At 36.5% G+C, this 20,363-nt stretch overlaps 1 long non-coding RNA gene across 1 annotated transcript; it reads right to left on the bottom strand.

Annotated features, from left to right (window-relative positions):
• Window positions 1-1,418: 1,418 nt before the first annotated feature.
• On the bottom strand, window positions 1,419-18,951 carry LOC127181345 (uncharacterized). Its single transcript, XR_007829765.1, has 3 exons — window positions 18,262-18,951; window positions 10,913-11,104; window positions 1,419-5,938 (listed from the first exon to the last, which is right to left on the bottom strand). It is a non-coding gene; the product is annotated as an uncharacterized LOC127181345 (long non-coding RNA).
• Window positions 18,952-20,363: the final 1,412 nt, after the last annotated feature.

Below are 20,363 nucleotides of genomic sequence, written 5' to 3'. Positions count from 1 at the left end.
TGGCTAGAACCGAGTTACAGTTCATTTAACACATATTGACCTTCTGTGATAACATAGCTCAATAGCACATGTCACAGTCTGGGAAAATGCCATTAAAGAGCATACTGTAAGCTTTTCAGCAAGTAACCTGTTGTAAACATAAAATAATTCATGAAACATCATTATATGCGTTCAAAAGTTTGGGTCAGAATGTTTTTTCTTTTAATCGAAAATGACAAGACTGGAGTAACAGCTGCACAAAATTCACTTTTGACATCACAGTAATGAATGCCATTTTAAAATATATTTTTAATTGTAATGATATTTCATAATATTACTGTATTTACTGTATTGGTGATCAAAGAGGGGGACATACAGTAAGAGCCTTATAAGTTATTTTAAAAATCTTGACACAAATCATTAATATATTTTTAATATTTAAAGCATGTGACAACTTTAGCACAGTCGAAAAATAGCAGTCTCCTATTTTCTGCTATCATACACAATAATGATATATAAAATGATTGTCACTTTAAAGATAACTGTTACTGGTTTTATTATATGATAATATGTTGCCATCATTGCTACATATGTTTGTTTGTTTGTTGTAAGCACATTTTGTTCCAAAAGCAAATCCTGTTACATAATCTCTATTCAAAAACAAGTGCAGCACACATTATTCCCTCATAGTCTTTTATAGTAATTGCTTACATTCACAATAAACATCTAAGGGCTTTTTAAAATGCCCTGTGCGCAGATACTGTATGAGCCCATACTGCTGTAATCTATTGAAAGTGTAGAGCGCAACACTCTATTGGCTGAAATCCAAGGTAGTTTTTAAATCAATACTCCTTTGAAAATGTTTTTCCCCTCTTGAGCTGCTTAAGGATTTCTAGCACATATATAATGATTTTGCTGCTGGACATAAGTGATTTCTATTGATCTTCTAATGAATTTCCAGCAGAAGGTGAATTCTACTGCATAATTGATAATAATGCTGACCGAAAGCTCACGTTTGAGAAAGGAAGATGGCTCCTGGCTAAACATTGTTATGGAAAACTGCTAACGCGCAGGGAATGCAAACTTTGTTCATTGTGTAGGCATTCATAAATGTTTTAACACTGTTATTTTCATCATATAGATGGAGCTTCCTGAAAATCTCAATTGCACTATGAGGTTCTGGATATGAAGCGGGATTTATGCATATTTTCCCGTCACCATGGGATCAAAGCGTAGATTTGGGTCAAGGGGTTTTGGTTTATTAGTTCGTGCGCACCTCTGCTTCTTATCAATCTATTTCAGATTACATATGCAAACACGGCACCAAATATCTCGCTACAACTGTAATGCGATTGTGGATACAACTATTTTCTTTCAGCTGCCATTTTAATATCTTCACTTGGTGGCTTCCTGAAGAAAAGACACAGGCAAAATGAAAGTAGAGATGATTTCTTTATTTGATTCCACTTTGATACACACAAGCGGTTATTCGGTTAGCTTTGGCATTGCTGGAAGAAAAGCAAAAAGGCAGATCTTTGTGCAGGAATGGAAGTGAAAAGACACCTCAATGGCTTTGGGATTCAAGGGCGTGCTTTTCATTACATCCTCTTTATTTCATACATACAACAATCTTCTTTGAGAGAAAGACGGCAAGATTAATGCAGATAGAATTCAGTCACACCACAACACTGACTGCTGTGAAAAACAAACATATACATAAGAAAATCTAGTTATTGCTCACCATCAATATTTTACTCTAATCCGATTTTATCAGATATTATATATTACCCAATGCCTGTTTTATTGTAGTGCTGTGTGAAGTGTATGACAATAGGGCTGGGTGTTGACACAAATTTCATTCTGTTGACCCTTTGCAAACAGCTTGATTGACATGCGATCTGACCAATCATAATGCAGAGTCTGCCATTCTGTCCGACAAACAAATCAGACTGGATAGTAGATTAACTTCGGTAACCTTAAACTTTTGTGTATTGATTTCTTTCCGCAGTTGAAACAAAATACATTCTGATGTTCATTCATGTTTTTTTCACATTTTAAGTAAAGAAGGTAAAGATAGGTTCACTTATCATTGATCAATACAGTAAAGGTATTTATTGTTTGAATTCCTTAAAAAATGACAACATTTTAAAGCTGAGATGTTGTTTCATACCGGAAATAACGTGCTCTGTCTCGCCTGTCGGCGTGTTGTCAGTTTCTGTGATGTATTTTTCACTGCGTGAGAACATAATGTGTAGTGTGAGAGCGGCATTGTTTGTCGGACAAAGCAACAGTAACTAAGGAGAGGGCATTTTTGCGAAGGGTCAATTTGATTTTTACTCACAAGCTTGTAATTTAAACAGATTTTTCTACCGATTTACCAATTCCGATTTCTATTCGATTCAATGTTGATTATTTTGGATATATATCAGGTACAGTAAAAAATCTTAATCTAACGCTTAAAACATACATAAGAGTCACCTGGTACTACATTACAGTATTGGGAGTAAAAATTAACTGATTTTGAAGTTTTACAATTACATAATTATAATTCTACTTCAATTTTTTGAAATATAAATATATAAATGGTGGCTGTCATACAAACTTAGATTTGGAAATGGATTTATTCAAGAGTAAATGAAATATTGAAGAACAGTAAAAAAAAAAAATATATATATATATATATATATATACTGAATATATGATATATGGTGCATATATTTAGCAAAATGCTTTCATTTTTATCTGATAAAGTAGATCTGTTTCTACTGCTCCAAAAGCTCCTCCTGCTGGCAGAGAATGCATTTGCATTTTTAGTAAGTCCTTCTCCAGCAACATATTTTTATTTTTTATTTTTTTTGCAGCAACTCCGAGCACTTCTTATATTCTTTATCATGGCTAAAGCACTTTTGTGCTATTTCCTATTTCTGGCTGCCTAACAAGTTTATGGTAAACAATTATGTTTTTTTTCTGAGGTAAATGTGACGTTACATGACAGTTGCCAAGTCCGCATTTTTTTTTTTTCTAATATATTGTTGACACTGTATGCTCGCAGGTTAAAGACAATCAGTGCAATAATTATTGTGCATAAATAATATTTAATAATAAATAATACAATAATATTAGGCTTGTTTTTTTAAGCTGTGGTTGCTTATTTAGCTTGCGAGAGTTGGCAACACTTGTTATGTGACATTGTTTACAAGCTGTTATACTGACATCTTTCTGCAGTTAAAACACTGATTGAGTGATTACATGAGATGATCTGTCATTCAACCATTAAAACAGCGCCAAAATGGTATTTATTGTTTGAATACTGTAATAAAATGGAGAGAATTTGAAATCTGAGATGGTTTCATATCTAAAGTAACAAAGCACAAAGCTTATTACGATTCACTGGATGACAGGTGTGCTATAATGTTTCCTACATTAACTGAAACAGTCTAGACTAATCAGTCCTTGGGATTTAAGAATGAATATTGTTTCATAAAAATGAGAAATTATTAAAATCGAGAAATCATTTTTTATTTCTTTTTTTACCCAGCCCTATTTGACAAGTTGATGAAAAGCTGTATGTATGCATTAGACTCAAATGATCACCCATTCCGGTCTGAATATTCAGTTATTCTCAGTAGTCCATCATGGCTATGCTAAAAGCAAATTTGCTACAGTGGCTTAGAGTGCAGCGATAACACTGAAGAGTGACGGTAACCTTGACGAGTCCATAGAGAATTTAGAGAAAGTCACTAAAACACAAGGAATTGTGGGAACGCAGATTGGAGGCATTCGGCCAATTAGAGCCGAGAATCTCCTCAGGCAGCCCGGACCCAATCCCTCTCCCTTAGGGCTCCCTCTCTCTCCTCCCTTTGCTCAATCTCTCTCGGCCTCAATCGCTCTCCCTCCCGTGACTCTTTCCATCTCCTTCCTATTCCAATGCGGTTTGGCTCGTAGTCCTAAACTCTATTAACTCTGCCTTATTTTATGCCTGTTCTTTACAACAGAGCGGCACAGATTGAGAGGGGTCAATCAGAGTTGAGCCCATGCGACTGGGAAGGAGAAACTTTTCTATTTCAATTCAAAGGTCTTTGTGCAAAGGAGTTTCACTTTGAAATGCTGATTCAGTGGCCTCTGTAGGCCTGGAGTTATTGAGCTCCTTTAGGACCTGTGGAACATTATTGAAAATTGCACGCCGTCTTTAAAATCCTCTGGCAGGATGTGACACGTAGGGTTATGAGTGTAAGAGAGGGACTTGGTGTTAAGAAAAAATACACCAGCATAGGGAATGTTCAGGCGCATATCGTATTTACTTATTCCACAGTGACAATGGGCTCTTTCAAACAGACTTTGGTGTAAATTGCACAGTATTTTATTCTGTTCAGAGATCTTGTGTGAGCAGGATCTCGTTGTAATTTAAGTGACTGTCCAGCTAGCAATGCTGTTCAACAGTTTATATTAGCTAACTAAAAGTAGTAACTTAAAGGGATAGTTCACCCAAAAATGAAAATTATATCATTAATTACTCATCCTCATGTTGTTCATCTTTGGAACACAAATTAAGGTATTTTTAATTAAATCTAAGAGCTTTCTAACCCTGCATAGACAGCAACGCAACTGACACACACACATTCACTGAATTGTGACTCTGGAACTTTTTTTTTTTTTTTTTTTGGTGCAATATCTAGGTAAACACTGCTGTTTAGTTACACAAATTAGGATGTATTCTAGTTTTTACTTATATTTATTAAAATGTATACTACTGTTCAAAAGTACTGAGTCAATAAAATGTTCTAATTATTATTATTATTTATTTATTTTTTAATTAATACCTTTATTCAGCAAGATATTTTGAGGCATTAAATTGATGAAAAGTGTCAGTAAACATATAATATTTTAAATAAATGCTTTTTAAACTTCCTATTCAAAGAATACTGGGAGAAAAAAGTTTTTACAAAACTATTATAAATATTATAAAAAATGCTTTTTAGAAAAATATAATGGTTTTTATAAAAATATAAAGCAGGACAACTGTTTTCAACCTTATAAAAATAAGAAATATTTAATGAGCATGCAAATCAGCATATTTACTGCATATATTATTATGCACAAGAATAAAATCTGTTTAAATGTATTAAAATATATATAATATTTTAAATAAATGCTGTTTGAACTTTCTATTCAAAGAATGCTGAATAAAAAAATATAATGGTTTTTACAAAAATATTAAGCAGGACAACTGTTTTCAACCTGATAAAAATAAGAAATGTTTCTTGAGCATTGCATATATTATTATACAAAAGAATAAATTATATTTTAAAATGTATTAAAATACAAAAAAGAAAGAAAACTATGTGTTATGTGTCTTTTTGTTGTATTTTCCATCAAATAAATTACTTTTGGTGAGGGGAAAAAAAACAAAGACATCAAAAAGAAGAAAAATCTTATGACCCTCAAACTTTTTATCTACTTTTAAAGTAGTGTATATCTTTCATATGTTTACTCTCGTTGTACATTTAACAAAAAAATTGGATTAGCTGATTAATTAGCTGCACACAAAGGTAGATATTTTGAGACATTTTGAGAAATGTCTCTTTTTTTTGTCTATATAACAGTCTATGGTCCAAAACTCATTGGTTCCTACTGATCATCAAAACCTTGTGTCCCACAGAAAAAGGAAAGGGGTTTACTACCCTTTTAAGTAGCTTCAATCAGTGCAGTTATCTACTTTTAGCTTGCTATCTTTTATAGACTACATTGACATTAGTTCAACTACTTTAAATGTCTTACCTTGGCAAGCTAGTTTCAAAATAGCTTTCCCAAAAACATACTGTATATGTTTCTTGGAGAGCCATTATGAATTTATGCCTTCACATACTTCTCCATGGACAGAAAAAACAAAGGTTTTCTTTCTCCTTCCAAAGCCCTGTCTTCCCCCATGACTTGTGGCACACTGGAGCAGGATTTCTTACTGAAATAAAGAAGAAAAATGCTTGAATATGAAAAATACAGTCTGTCATCCCATGTGCTGTAGCCTCTAGTACAATTTTTAAACAACAATAATAAACAAATGTCTTGAATATGGTATGCAGTAATACATCACGCAGACAGTAATTGAACCCGCTATGTATTACTTACATGTCTTTACGTAAGTTAACAACACGGGGGTGTAGTTCTGTGGGTGTCAGTATGTGTTTATATGCAGAGTCATTACGGGTGACTTATGCGTTGCCTGTGCAAGCAGAACTCATGTTGTAAAAAACATTTTTGTCCTTCTCTCCGTTGATGGAGAGCAGGGAGGCAGTTTGGCCCTGCAGCAGCATTCATTCTGCTCCAGTAGCGCTGGGCTTCGTGTACTGCGTGGTAAGATCAAGCAGAAGGGACTGCTTTTGAGTTGGGTTTGATCGTGGACCACCTCCGGGCAGATCAACACATAAACAACAACCAGTGAAATAGACTCTCATAGGCCCTGCTCTTCGATTACAGCATCGCTCTTTCTCTTTTCCACTGGTTAGATAACTATTCCAGTCTCTTGTATTGCAAGGCTTGTATAAATACTCAAAGTGTGAAAGAAGAGTGACATTTTCAAAGCGAACAGGTGTCGAATGTGGCCTTTCATTGCTTGTTTGTTCTCAGGAAGCACTGAAGGCTTTCAGATTTATTGACTTTGCTCTCTGTCCCTGTTTGTACATGTTGTTCTTATGGTTTTGGAGTCTTTCCATCAGTCTGCTGTAGTGTTTATTCGTGCGCTGCAGGCCACCGGTGGAACACAATAACACGCCGCGCATCCTAGCGTGGGAGCAGCCAGTATCTGTTAGGCTAGACAACTGACTAATACCTTCGTCTCATTATGGACATGTTGTGTAAGCCGTACATTGTGGTGCGAGGTCGTCTGAGGGCTTGCGTTTCCATCCGCAAATGTAGACATTCAGCTGACCCGACGGAGAATATAAACGCTCGTAAGAATAGTAGGGCATTGAGTTGGATGAAAATAAGGCAGTGCAGTTGTAGGGCATAAGTTAGAACATGCACACCCTTGTGAAAAATAAGTACACTTTAGCATACTTTTAAAAAGAGTACTTATTATGGACATAATCATGGGTGTTTCTAGCCTTTCATCAGTACTGGGGCACATTCCCACCAGCAAAAAATTGTGACCATATTATTTTTTTTTAAAAAAACTGTTTTGGCATTACTAGTTCAGAAAAGAAAATATTTTCGGTGATATATGGTAGGGATGTTTCTGAGTCAGAATACCGTATTCGGAAGGAAAATGACGGGTATTACAGAACCCCTAAAGCAGGGGTTACCAAACTTGTTCCTAGAGGGCTGGTGTACTGCAGAGTTTACCTCCAACTTTCCTCAACACACCTGCCTGGAAGTTTTAAGTATACCTAGTAAGACCTTGATTAGCTGGTTCAGGTGTGTTTGATTAGGGTTGGAGCTAAACTCTGCAGGGACACCAGCCCTCCAGGACCGGGTCTAAAGGTAATAAATATGAGATGGGAGGAAAACATATGTTTCAGTGCTTTCTCTCACAATTATATCGTTGGGTAGTTATAATGTATATAAACTGCGGGCATTAGGGAGCTGCTATTAATATGAAATTGCTTTTGAATGCGCATGTGCTTTTTACTTTCACTTTCGAGATTCGCGATCACACGTACTCTGTTTATACTGTGGAGCGGCAGTACTTATCACACATTTTACAAGATTAGATATTTGTCAGTGGTGGTTAGGATCTGCAAATCATTCGCCATTGTGCAATCAGTAATTTTTCCTTACTCTGTTTATGTGGTATAAGTAAAATTTTATGCACTGTAATGTAACAGCTAGCGCAAAAGGCTAACCATGTCACTTTAGTGGCTCTGTTGAACATGTTATTCGTTTTACGTGCCTTTCCGAATGCACGGTAATCTTCGTTAACGTATATTTATTTATCAACAATATTTTACTGGGGCACAGTAGTATTTTACTGGTGCTGGTATAGCAAAAAAGGTCTAGTGATGTCCCTGGAATTAATAAAGAGTAAACTTTACAACAATACTTAAATACTATAATAATAATTAGTTCACTTCCAGAACAAAAATTGACATGATGTACCCCGTTGTCATCCAAGATGTTCATGCCTTTCTTTCTTCAGTCGTAAAGAATTATTTTTTTTTTGTTAATCTCCATATAGTGGACTTCAGTGGTGCCCACGAGTTTGAACTTCCAAAATGCAGTTTAAATTCACCTTCAAAGAGCTCTATACGATCCCAGCTGAGGAATAAGGGTCTTATCTAGTCTTATCTTTTTTTTTTTTTTTTTTTTTTTTTTAAATAATAATAAAATAGAAAATTCTATACTTTTTAACCTTAAATGCTCGTCATGTTTCTCCTCCAACTTCAAAATCATCCAACATTGCTGTTTTATCTTTTTTTTAGTAAAGGGTGTTTGACCCTCCTTGCACATTCACTTTGTAAACACTGGGTCGGTACTTCTGTGGTGTTGTAGGACGATTTTAAAGTTAGTGGAGAAAATAAGATGGGAGTTTTTCGACATACCTTAACTGTATTGACCTGGACTCACAGAGTGTGCATGTGCATGACTAAACATGACGAGCATTTGAGGTTAAAAAGTATATACATTTTTATTTTATTTTTTTTTAGAAAATGACAGATCATTTCGCTAGATAAGACCTTTATTATTCGGCTGGGATCGTTTAGAGCCATTTGAAGCTGCACTTAAGATGTTCAAACTCGCAGGCACCATAGAAGTCCATTATATGGAGAGAAATCCTGAAATGTTTTCCTCAAAAAACATAATTTCTTTACAACTGAAGAAAGAAAGACATGAACATCTTGGATAATAATGGGGTGAGTACATTATCTGTAAATTTTTGTTCTGGAAGTGAACTAATCCTTGAAGTAGGACTTAAGTTCATCTTTATTTTAGATTTCATAATTTAAATTGCATTAAATATATTTAAAATGTACTGACAAACATTTATGATAAATTTACTGAAAACTGTATACCATATATTTAAATATATTTGTATATTACATATATTACACATTTGTAATGATAAAGTTGCATTTTAGTATGTTTAAAATTAAATTAATTAACTTACAATGTAATTAACTTACAATCAATAGCTGCCTTGTTTTAGCCTTCTGTGACATACTGGAAATTGGAAAGAATGTGTAATGATTTACGAGATAAATATAATCTTTGATACTAATCCAAATGTTATTTAATAATTCTTGAAGTTATGTGGTCAGATTAGTTTGTTCATCATATGTGACCCAGGACCACCAAACCAGTCATAAGGGTCAGTTTTTTTGAAACTGAGATTTATACATAATCTGAAAGCTAAATAAATAATCTGTAAGATGTATGTTAGATGTTTGTTAGCATGTAATATTTAGCCTATTTGAAAATAATAAAATAATAATGAATAAAAAAATAATAAGAAATAACAATAAAAAACAAATAAATAAATAATAAAAATGGGAAAATTGTCTTTAAAGTTGTTCAAATGAAGTTCTAAACTTAAGTTTTGATATATTCATGGTATGAAATTTATTTAGATATATTAAATATATTTAAAATGTACTGACAAACATTTATGGCAAATTTACTGAAAACTGTGTCATATATTTAAATATATTACACATATTACACATTTGTAATGATAAAGTTGCATTTTAGTAAGTTCAAAATATATTAACTTAAAATGTAATATTGAATACCACAATTAAAAAATTATCATTAATTTTATCAAAATTATTATTAAAACAAAATGTTTAAAATGCACTTTAAAGTAAAACTTTTAATTTGAAATTATAAGAAAGTGCACTTTTTTAAAAAGTGTTCTTAAGTATGTTAAGAAAAAGTCATAAAAATGACTATCTTTATATGCACGCAAGTAATTTTAAGGAAATAAAGGCTACTTTATTATCTACTTAAGTTTAAGTAGACTTTATTTTATTTAAAAGATAAGCTAACTTTTATAATAACAATTTCATGGTAATTTACTCACCACCATGTCACCCAAGATGTTCATTTCTTTCTTTCTTCAGTCAAAAAGAAATTAAGGATTTTAAGGAAAACATTTCAGGCTTTTTCTTCATATAGTGGACTTCGATGGGAACCAAAGGCTTGAAGGTCTAGACTGCAGTTTCAATGCAGCTTCAAAGGGCTCTACATGATCCCAGCCAAGAAATAAGGGTCTTATCTAGTGAAACGATCAAAAGTTGAAATACTTTTTAACCACAAATGCTTATCTTGCACTAGTTCGACTTTAGTTCTTTATCTGTGTACTTCGATTCATAAAGCGAGGTTAGGGCGAAAAACTCCATCTCATTTTCTCTCCAACTTCAAAATCGTCCGACTTCCTTATTTTACTATTTTTGTAAAGGGTGTTTGACTTTCTTTGCATGTTCGTTTTGTAAACAATGGGTCGGTACTTGTGTGACCTTTCCAACGTGACTACTTAATGCATAAGGTTGGGCTGGCGCAAGACGAGCAAAATGACCAAAGTTTAGCCAGATAAGACCCTTATTCCTCAGCTGGGAACATGTTGAGCCCTTTGAAACTGCAGTTTGGACCTTCAACCCATTGAGTCCCATTGAAGTCCACTATATGGAGAAAAATCCTGGAATGTTTTCCTCAAAAACCTTAATTTCTTTGCAACTGACGACAGAAAGATATGAATATCTTGGATCACATGGAGGTGAGTAAATTATCAGGATTTTTTTTTTTTATTCTGGAAGTGAACTAATCCTTTAAATTGTATTATCTGCAAACATGTTTTTAAAATATACTTTTTCACAAGGGCATCCTCTCTTCTGGTGAACTGTTTTTGGCGTGGCAAGCAGGGACAGATGCCACATGGCTCGACAATCTGACATTGTGATACAGCAACAGCTGCATCATAGCGCCCTTGGGATTTGACACTAACCTTGAAAGATATCCCTTACTTTCCGAGAGTCTCCTCCTGTATGGTAGCTTGTTGGTGATGGCCCAAAAACTGCATCTGCACAGTAGCGCACATCAAAACACCACAGCGGTAGCAAAGCAGCAGAACAGCCTGTGGGTTTGGCAAGGCCTGTCTGACCAACTCACTTCAGCCCGCCTTTTATCCGGCCGTTTACTGTAAACACACAAACACAAACAGAGCGGAGCTCGGCTTCAGTGGGAATGGGTAATGATGCTGGTGTGTGTATGGACTGCTGTCAGCGGTGAGCGGCAGATTGCACAGAGCAGCCAAAGGATCCTCATAGGAAACACTGCTCAGATCTCAGGCCCTAATGCCTCGTACTGGATCATAAAGTGAAGCGAAGGAACGCCAAGCAGCCTCTGCAGAGAGCTATTCTGGAGCAAACCGAATCGTGTTTATGCAGGCATGCTGTGTGGAGCTGTATCAACTTATCTATTTATATAAACAACATTTCTGGGAGTCAACTGTGAAGGAGTTTATAGTCAGCTGTAACAGAGCACTAGTTTTTGACTTTCTGCTGCATCTGCGTTTGGTATGTCAGGGACGATTTACAAGCAGCAGGTCATTATAAACCAAAACAAACCCCAAAATGGTAATAAGGGTCCAGATACGAAGTGGAGGTTATCATTTGTTATCAGCTGTAATTGCTGTCAAATGGAGCTTCTCTTTGTTTAGATTAATCAATAGCTGCCTCATTTTAGCCTTCCGTGACATACTGGAAATTAGAAAGAATGTGTAATGATTTACTAGATATAAATATAATCTTTGATACTAAACCAAATGTTATTTAATAATTCTTGAAGTGGTCAGTTTAGTTTGTTTATCATATGTGACCCTGGACCACAAAACCAGTCATAAGGATCAATTACATCATCTGAAAGCTAAAATAAAATAAATAAGCTGTAAGATGTACAGTTTGTTAGCATATAATATTTGGCCTATTTGAAAATAATAAAATAATAAAAAATAAATAAATAATAAAAAACAAACAAACAAATAAATAAATAAATAAATAATAATAAAAAAAAAGAAAATTGGCTTTAAAGTTGTTCAAATGTTAAGTTTTGATATATTCACGGTATGAAATTTACAAAATATCTTTATATTTACTTAATATCCTAATGGTTTTTGCATAAAAGAAATACATATATATATATATATATATATATATATATATATATATATATATATATTTTTTTTTTTTTTTTTTTTTTGTAAAACTAAGGAGGTGATGATGTGTATTTGAATACTTTTAAATGAAATTCAAAATATACTTTTCCCAAAAAATATGGTATAACTTAATTTATTTTATTTTATTTCATTTTATTTTTCTCCATCTGTTTGCGATATATACAGGCCAGTGCTTTCATTGTTAACTAAAACTATTTAGAAAAATGAATGAATGAATGAATGAATGAATGAATGAGTGAGTGAGTGAGTGAGTGAGTGAGTGAGTGAGTGAGTGAGTGAGTGAGTGAATGAGTGCAATTACGCAGAAATACAACATAAAATGTAGATCTTAGATTGAGAAACTTAAAAACCAAAAACTATAAATGTTGCTTTGGCAAATAACTACACTTCCTTAAACTAAAATTAAAATGAATGAATGACTGACTGAATGAATGAATGAATGAATGAATGAACAACATTTTTTATAGAAATATATAAAAACGTAATATAACTGATAAAAAGCACATAAAAAAAAATTACTACAGCTTAAACTAAAATTAAAATAAAAACTTAAAACTTAAAAATAAAAGCTAATTCAAAAATTCAAATAAACCCTTAATTTGAAGAATCCTAAAGGGGTTTGTTTGTTTGTTTGTTTGTTTGTTTGTTTGTTTGTTTAACATTATTCTGCTTATTACACAGCTACTTAAAAATAAATAAGACCACAACATGCTACAAGAGACATGGAATTAGCACAGCTGTGTAAAAATATAGTTATGGGGCCATTATGCAAAAATATTTGACCGCTGAATACCACGATTGTCCAATCAGAATTAAGCATTCAAGAGAAGCGTGTAATTAGCATGCTTAATGACTACAGTAAACATCTGAACTAGATTTCCAACAGTGTTACAAGTCATGATTTTTAATAAAAACAGTCTGTGTATCTGTGTAATTCAATTTTGATTCAGATATTGAGGCGAGTTAGCTTCAGGTGGTTATAAAAGGAAAAGCTCAGGGGAAATAACAAGCCCAGTGACCGCAGCACAACACCGAGGCACAGTACACCCCATGCCAGCTTTAAAAATGGACATGAGCTCGGCTGAATATTACACAGCCATAATGAAGCCATGAAAAGCGCCCTGAAGTGCATTCCACGCATTTGCTTACTGTCAGTGTGTAATGAAGACAATAACAAAGCTAGTCAGTGCAATACTCCTGCTTATTTATGCATTCAAAAGACACTGAACTGATAGGAACAGCACGAAAACATGCATTAATATAAACAACGCGCTGTGCTTTTAGATATAAAAATGCAAATCAGCCGCATGCTGAAATTGTCAGCCTCAAACAATTTGGCAAATGTGTGTTTTTGCGCTACAGTGCATTCGAAAATGTTTGTCCCCGGTTTTGATGGCAGCGTATGATTACATGTGATCTTTAGGGTGGTAATTCAACAGAGTGTGTTCTCCGTGATTTCGCAGTTCGTGTGTCACTGACCCACATATGGAGCAGAGCAGCCTGTTGTCGGTTAGAGACATAATCAGTGACATGTTAATGGCAACTGCAGGACATGTAGTGAATGGACTGAATCTCAGTTAAGAGATTTACTTCAAGCTCAAACCGACAGTGAATTTAGTCTGTATACAGACTCGGGGAACTCAAAAAGCTCTAAAAGTGTTTGCTTCTTCTTGGTTTTTGGTTTGGAAAACAATCCACAACATAAGGAATCCTTCTGGAAACGTACGGATAACGGGGTAAAGTTATTTACAGCTTGTTCGCCTGTAAATTCGCCGTCCTCAAGTGCATTCAGATGTGTGCTGTTTGCTGCGGCGGGGTGTGCGTGTGGATGGGTTGCGGGCTCAGTCATTTGAAGTCATTTAAGAATGATTGAAGGCAGTTCGGAACAAAGGAGGCTTCAGAAAATAACCAAGCATCAAAGTGGATGCTCAAATGCACTGTATTAAGCAAAAAGGAATATAATAACTGTTGCACAGGGATGGATGGAGGAGCTGGCAAATGAGTCTTGAGTGCACTGAGGGAACATATGGAGATGAGCGGGGTCTGGCACGAGCTGAGATGCGTGACCCACTTTCTGCTATGAAAAGCAAAGAAAAGCAACAGATTGAATGCATGTAATCCTGATATGACATAATGCACTTGCATTAAATGCTGCGTTGGGAGTACTTAACAGTCTACGATGCAAGCACTTAAGGATCAATTAAGGAAACAGTGCTGATGTGGCTAATTCTGGCTAACTGTCAGGCTGATGTTGGGGAAGAAGACTAGATGCTTGGCATAGTCCACGATGGTGTAACTGATGCGATGCCACTGAATCCTGGTTGAGAGTTGGCACAGGGAGAAAGTGCTTTAAGTTAGTCTAAAAATCTATTATTTATATTTGTCAACCTAGAAAGGTAAACCTAAACCCATCCACCACAAATGACTGGTGTTGATTGCCGTGACAAAAATGCACTAGCAATTGAATGAACAATTAACAAAGTAAAATACAATGAAACTCTAGATAGATTCCAACACAATCTGATATAATCACATAATTGTTCTCATGGTGCAGCTGACTGGTTAATTTTCACATCAGCAGTCAATGAGCTTGCTGCTCAACATTCAATATTTGGCTAGTGCTTGCTGTAGCAGTTGCGATGCACTTCAGAAATTCTCCACTTCCCCAGCTCCACCTGTATAGAACTATGGGATGCCACGGGGTGATTCATGTTATGTATGGGGGTTATTTCATTTCATATATGTTAGACCTGCAGCATGTCTGTGGATGTATTGGAATGAGCAAGTCTCGGTACTTGCTCTGCTGCAGCAGCGTAGCAGATCTATTCCACCAAGACCAATCACATTAACATTGCCTTGTATATTACCACACTGAACTCTCAGATTTCATGTATTTCATGACAGAAATACAATCACATGATTATTCACATGGTGCAGCTGATTGGTTTGTTTTCACATCAGCAGCCAATAAGCTTGCAGCTCAACACTGAATACTAGTGCTTGCTGTAGCAGTTGCAGCACACTTTAGAAACCCTCCACCTCCACCAGCTCCACCTGCATAGAACTGCTATGGGGTGATTTGTGTGGGGGGGTTACTTCATATATGTTATACGTGCAGCAGCAGTATTTCTTACATGCTCACAGCAGCACGTCTGTGGATGTATTGGAACTAGCAAGTCTCTGTACTTGCTCTGCAGCAGCAGCAGCATAGTAGATATTCCAACAAATGATTTAGGTCATTGCCATGTATATTACCATGCTAAACTCTCAGAGAGTTGTCATGACAGAAATACAAAGTTCTGTCATGAAACTAGACAGCACAGGCCAATAGGTTCTAACTCGATTTGATATAATCACATCATTATTCGCATGGTGCAGCTGATTGGTTTGTTTTCACATCAGCAGCCAATGAGCTTGCAGCTCAATATTTAAATATTTGGCTAGTGCTTGCTGTAGCAGTCACAGAGTGCTTCAGAAAACCCTCCACCTCCCCAGATCCACCTGTATGGCTCTGCTACAGGTGATTACATGTATGTTTATATATATATGTTATAAGTGCAGCAGCAGTATTTCTACATGCTCACAGCCACCGGTCTGTGAATGTATTGGCAGTAGGAAGTCTGCCGCAGAAGCCAAAACCAAACACATTATTACATATTACCATGCTAAACTCTCTGAGAGTTGTCATGACAGATTGGGGATTGGGGATTCAATATAGTAACAAATTGCTGGGTCAAAACACTACAGTTACAAAACTATTAGTTTTGTGATTTAATTTTCAGTAATGAAATAAATGGAATACATTCTATATTGGAAAAACATTGACTCTTCATTTAAGCCCCGCCTTATAAAAGTTGCTGTCCAATCATATGAGCCTCAGGGCAAGATTTACTAACAGCTTGTGCCAGCGCAACACTCTAAGCATTTAAAAAAAACTACTGTCATGATTTACTAAAGATCCACAGTGAAAGATTAGTGTTATGTTAGGGTTCACTGAAAAGGTGTGGTCACAGTCAATTTAGTGGCTGATCTTATTGCATAAGCATTTGTAGAAGCATCTCTTTACACAAAATTTATGTGAGTACTTAAAGGATTATTTAAATTAATCACACAATATGATTTACTAAGGTTTGTGGTAGTCAATTTACTGGAATTTGCACCCTTATTTACCAACCAAAAAAGCATGTCTTAAACCAGATGCTAATTTGTGCTGCACTTGGTAGATTGTGTTGGTCATTATGGAAATGATACAGCTGTGTTTGTTTTCTTTAATGTGCGCACTATCAGTAGATCAACCACAGAACTTTCCGCTCCCATTGGTGCTTTTATACCACTAATTTGCCCTGTTTAGTTAATGTGGCCCATAGTGTATGATGTTTTTTCCCTTAGAAGAACAAAGGTCTTATAAGTTTGTAATGACATGAGGGTGAGTAAGTAATGACAGAATTTTCGGATTTTTGGATAAACTATCCCTTTAAAGTTTCTATATGGAACCACAGATGGCAATAAAGAACCTTTTTTTGGGTTTTCCCAATTTCATCTTTTGGATGTAGCATTTCATGTCATCTTGGAAACAGTGTTAATAGGTATCATTAGGTAACATAGATAAAATGCATTGTTGAAACAGATGTTATTTAATAATTCCTAAGGTAATACATCTAATATGATACAGTAGCTTCTTCCTTCACGTTTGCCGGTAGCAGAATGAGCGCTTTTAGAAAAACTGAATGATCAGTACAGTAAATATAGAGGGTGGAGCTTAGCGAAGAGTCAGTTGTCTCTTTACTCATCTTAATTTGATCTTTAATGCTTAATTATTATTAAAACATGTTATATATAATACATAATTGTTATATGTTATATGAAGTGTTCTGTCACCAAAACAAATAGTTTGAGTTAGTCTACATCTGCATGTAGGTTGATTTTCCTTCATGATCCCCATGCAGAACAGATGGCCCATCTGACAATGTCGTTTTGCCGCCATGCTGCGCACCTTACTGTATTTGACACTGCATCGCACAAGATTACAGATCTCACAGCAGTCAAATGTAATATAACACCTGTAACTTTTACCTGAGAGCACTTAACGGTGAAATACCTCAAGGTACCTTTGAGTTCTCATCAGTTACAGCTGCACGTGAGAGCTCTTACTGTGGCTCAAAGCGCAGGTGGATGAGACTAAAACTGTGAAGTTGTACTTTTCCGAACGGCGACTAATCATTGATTTGCTAACCGAAGGAATCCGAGTGGACATGTTCGAGATATCAGTCTCCCGCTTATGGCTAGACAGTTTTCCCCTGTGATCAGCATTGTGTTCCTGCTGAGCGCGGGATGATTTGTGCCAAGAAAATTAGTTGACGTATGTAATGTATTATTTGTTGCCAGAAGCAAATAAATAACGGCATACATTATACACTTGCACATACTTGAACTCACCAACACACTTAAAAGACATGCCTACCTTTGTTGAACTCCAAAAAGACTTCGTCTTTCTCACCATACTGAGATTAAGCTACTATCCAACGCTTACCTGAGCAATTTTATTAGCTGTCTTTCGGTTTTGAGAGGAATGTGCAACGCCAGCACTATCTACTAACTGTAAATTCATAATATTCCCAAGGAGTCTGCACTTGGGAGGAGGGAGAAGTGCGCTTGTTCACGATCTTGGGTTTTAATGTGCATCGGATTCACCAAAAGCAAATAAACGTAACGCACAAAACCGCACTCAGACTAAGGGGCTCGCATATTTGCCTGTCGAAGACGAATAAGTGAATGTCTTACCTGGACCCAAAAGTGCAAATGGGGGAGGTGAGGGGGACAACGACTCTACGTTTCGCTGTGCAGCAATGGTGGAGATCAGCGCAGACATACGGTGAATATGAACACCAGCTAATGGAACAAAATAAAGCGGTGGCGAAAAAAAGAGCGAGAGAGGGAGAGAGAGACAACTCTGTCTCCCCCTCCCCTTACAGCCTCCTTCGTTTCTCTCCATCCCTATGGCACAAAGATAGAAGCACAGCCACAGACAAGCTAATCTCAACTAAGGACAGCATCAGCAAGAACTGAACACGAACGGATGGGAAACAAACTACAGGCTAATTGCAGTCGTCGAAACCTACCGTAGTCGATATGTTCGAGTCAGTACGTGTGGGTCGCTTTCTCCCTCTCTCGTCTTCCTCTCCATCTGCTTCGCTCTGGCTGCGTCCAGACATGACTGGGGCTGATTTAGGTCACTGCGTCTGTCTGGCTGAGCTCGGCTCAGCTGCCTCATCGCCGTTTCTGTTCGCCTCTGCCCTGCCCTCTGGACAAGGACTAAGTCTAGGACCAAAAGCCACCTTAACCTTGGAGCAGAGCGGCCACTTTGGCTGGTCACCGTGAATGGGACTGCAGACAGGCCCGGCTGACTGGACGTCTCGTGTGGGACGGGTTTACGACGGGATGGACAGGTGACGCACTGGAATCAAAGCTTTCATCGCCGACTTCTCAATCTGGGAAACCCAGTCTGGTACTCGCATACGATGGCGTCAGCAGCTCCAAAAAATCACAATCCAGGTTCGCTTCTCTAAATCTTCTGTCCACAAATGAGACCAACGTTAATTCCAAGTTGTTTGACTCAGAGTTTGTCTTCTTTCTTGGCTCTACTCTCTGTCCCAGTGAAAATTATCCCTCAACAGCAAAAAGGAGCAGAGCGACAGTATTTCGAAAGGAAGTGCTCGGCTCCTCTGCTTCCCCGAAACAAGCCAGTCGACTGCAGCTGTGAGCTCCTGTGCCTCCACTCTAGTCGTCTGGCTGTGCCGCAGTGCGTCTGGGAGGAAGACTCTACGTCTGTAGCCGGAGCGCTGCCACTCGCCTAAAACCATTGCCGTGACACAGCAATCAGCTGACTTGTGTCAGCAGAATGATGCGTCATCATTTGCTGAGCAGAAGGGATGCTGGGAAGTTTTTTGGTGTGGCGTTGCCACCTGAAAACCCTGACTTAACATTCTGTTGTTCTCCCGGGGAGTAACAGTGGCATTATTGATTAATAAACAGGAGACTGCATAAGAAAGAGAATGGTAGCAATGCATCTTGAGGCTCTTCAACTGCCTTAATTTATGTCTTTCTATTTTTTCCTCCACTTTTTTTGCTGTCTGACTCTTTTTTACTCCGCTTTCTTTCTGCGTCTCTGTTTCCCGTGAAGTGCAAAGTTTCCCATTTCCAGTATGAAAAGGGTCTCTCATCCTTCAAATGTCACAGTCTCCTCTGAAGGAACAAACACAGACACATAAACACGCTCACATGCCCACCCTCCCCTCATTTGGCTTTTCATATTCGTGCCATGGCATTCAAAGTCTCTTTATCATGGTACAGGTACACCTTTGCAGTCCTTTGTCTGCACATGGCTGTTGTAATTACCATAAACGTAATGTCTTTGTCCTCAAATCCATATGGTTGAGACAGTTAAGGGAGAGACAGCAATTAAGTAAGCACACGATGAACTGCTGGAGTGATCTGCTTTCTCCATCTATAACACTGATGCCCTGCTGTCAGCAATTTTAAAAACAATAATTGTTTGGAGTCCAAAAGAAACACTTCTGTTTCTCCTCCTTTCACCACTCTCATTCTCTCTTGTATAAGTGTTTTTTAAAGAAACAGTTCACCTGAGATGAAAAATCTGCCTTGTGAAAAAGTAGTACACCTAAGCTTACTTTTAAAAAGAGAGCTTATAGGTATAATACTCTTTAAAAGAATACACTTAAGTCCAAACTGAATGTAATGTTTTTGGACACTTAATTGCATGTTAATTGCAATTAATTGTTTCCATTTATATCAAATGCACTTAGTTGAACTTTGGAGTACGTTTCGAGCCACTTAAAGTGATAGTTCACCCAAAAATGAAAATTCTGTCATATCGTTCCAAACCCGTAAGACCTTTGTTCATCTTTGGAAATCAAATTAAGATATTTTTCATGAAATCTGAGAACTATCAGACCCTCCATGGACAGCAACACAACTACCACACTCAAGGCCTAGAAAGGTTGTAAAAACATTGTTAAAACAGGCGAAGTGACATCAGTGGTTCAACCATAATTTTATGAAGCTATTGGTGAATAAAGTCATTCTTTACGCACAAAAGCATTCTTGTAGCTTCATAAAATTAAAGGGATAGTTCACCCAAAAATAAAAAAAAATTTGATGTTTATCTGCTTACCCCTAAGGCATCCAAGATGTAGGTGAACAC

The sequence above is a fragment of the Labeo rohita genome, chromosome 19 (genome assembly GCF_022985175.1).
Source record: "Labeo rohita strain BAU-BD-2019 chromosome 19, IGBB_LRoh.1.0, whole genome shotgun sequence".
In the NCBI taxonomy this organism is placed as follows: Eukaryota; Metazoa; Chordata; class Actinopteri; order Cypriniformes; family Cyprinidae; genus Labeo; species Labeo rohita.
The sequence above is the reverse complement of the archived record's forward strand: the minus strand, read 5'-3'. Positions and strand labels throughout refer to the sequence as shown.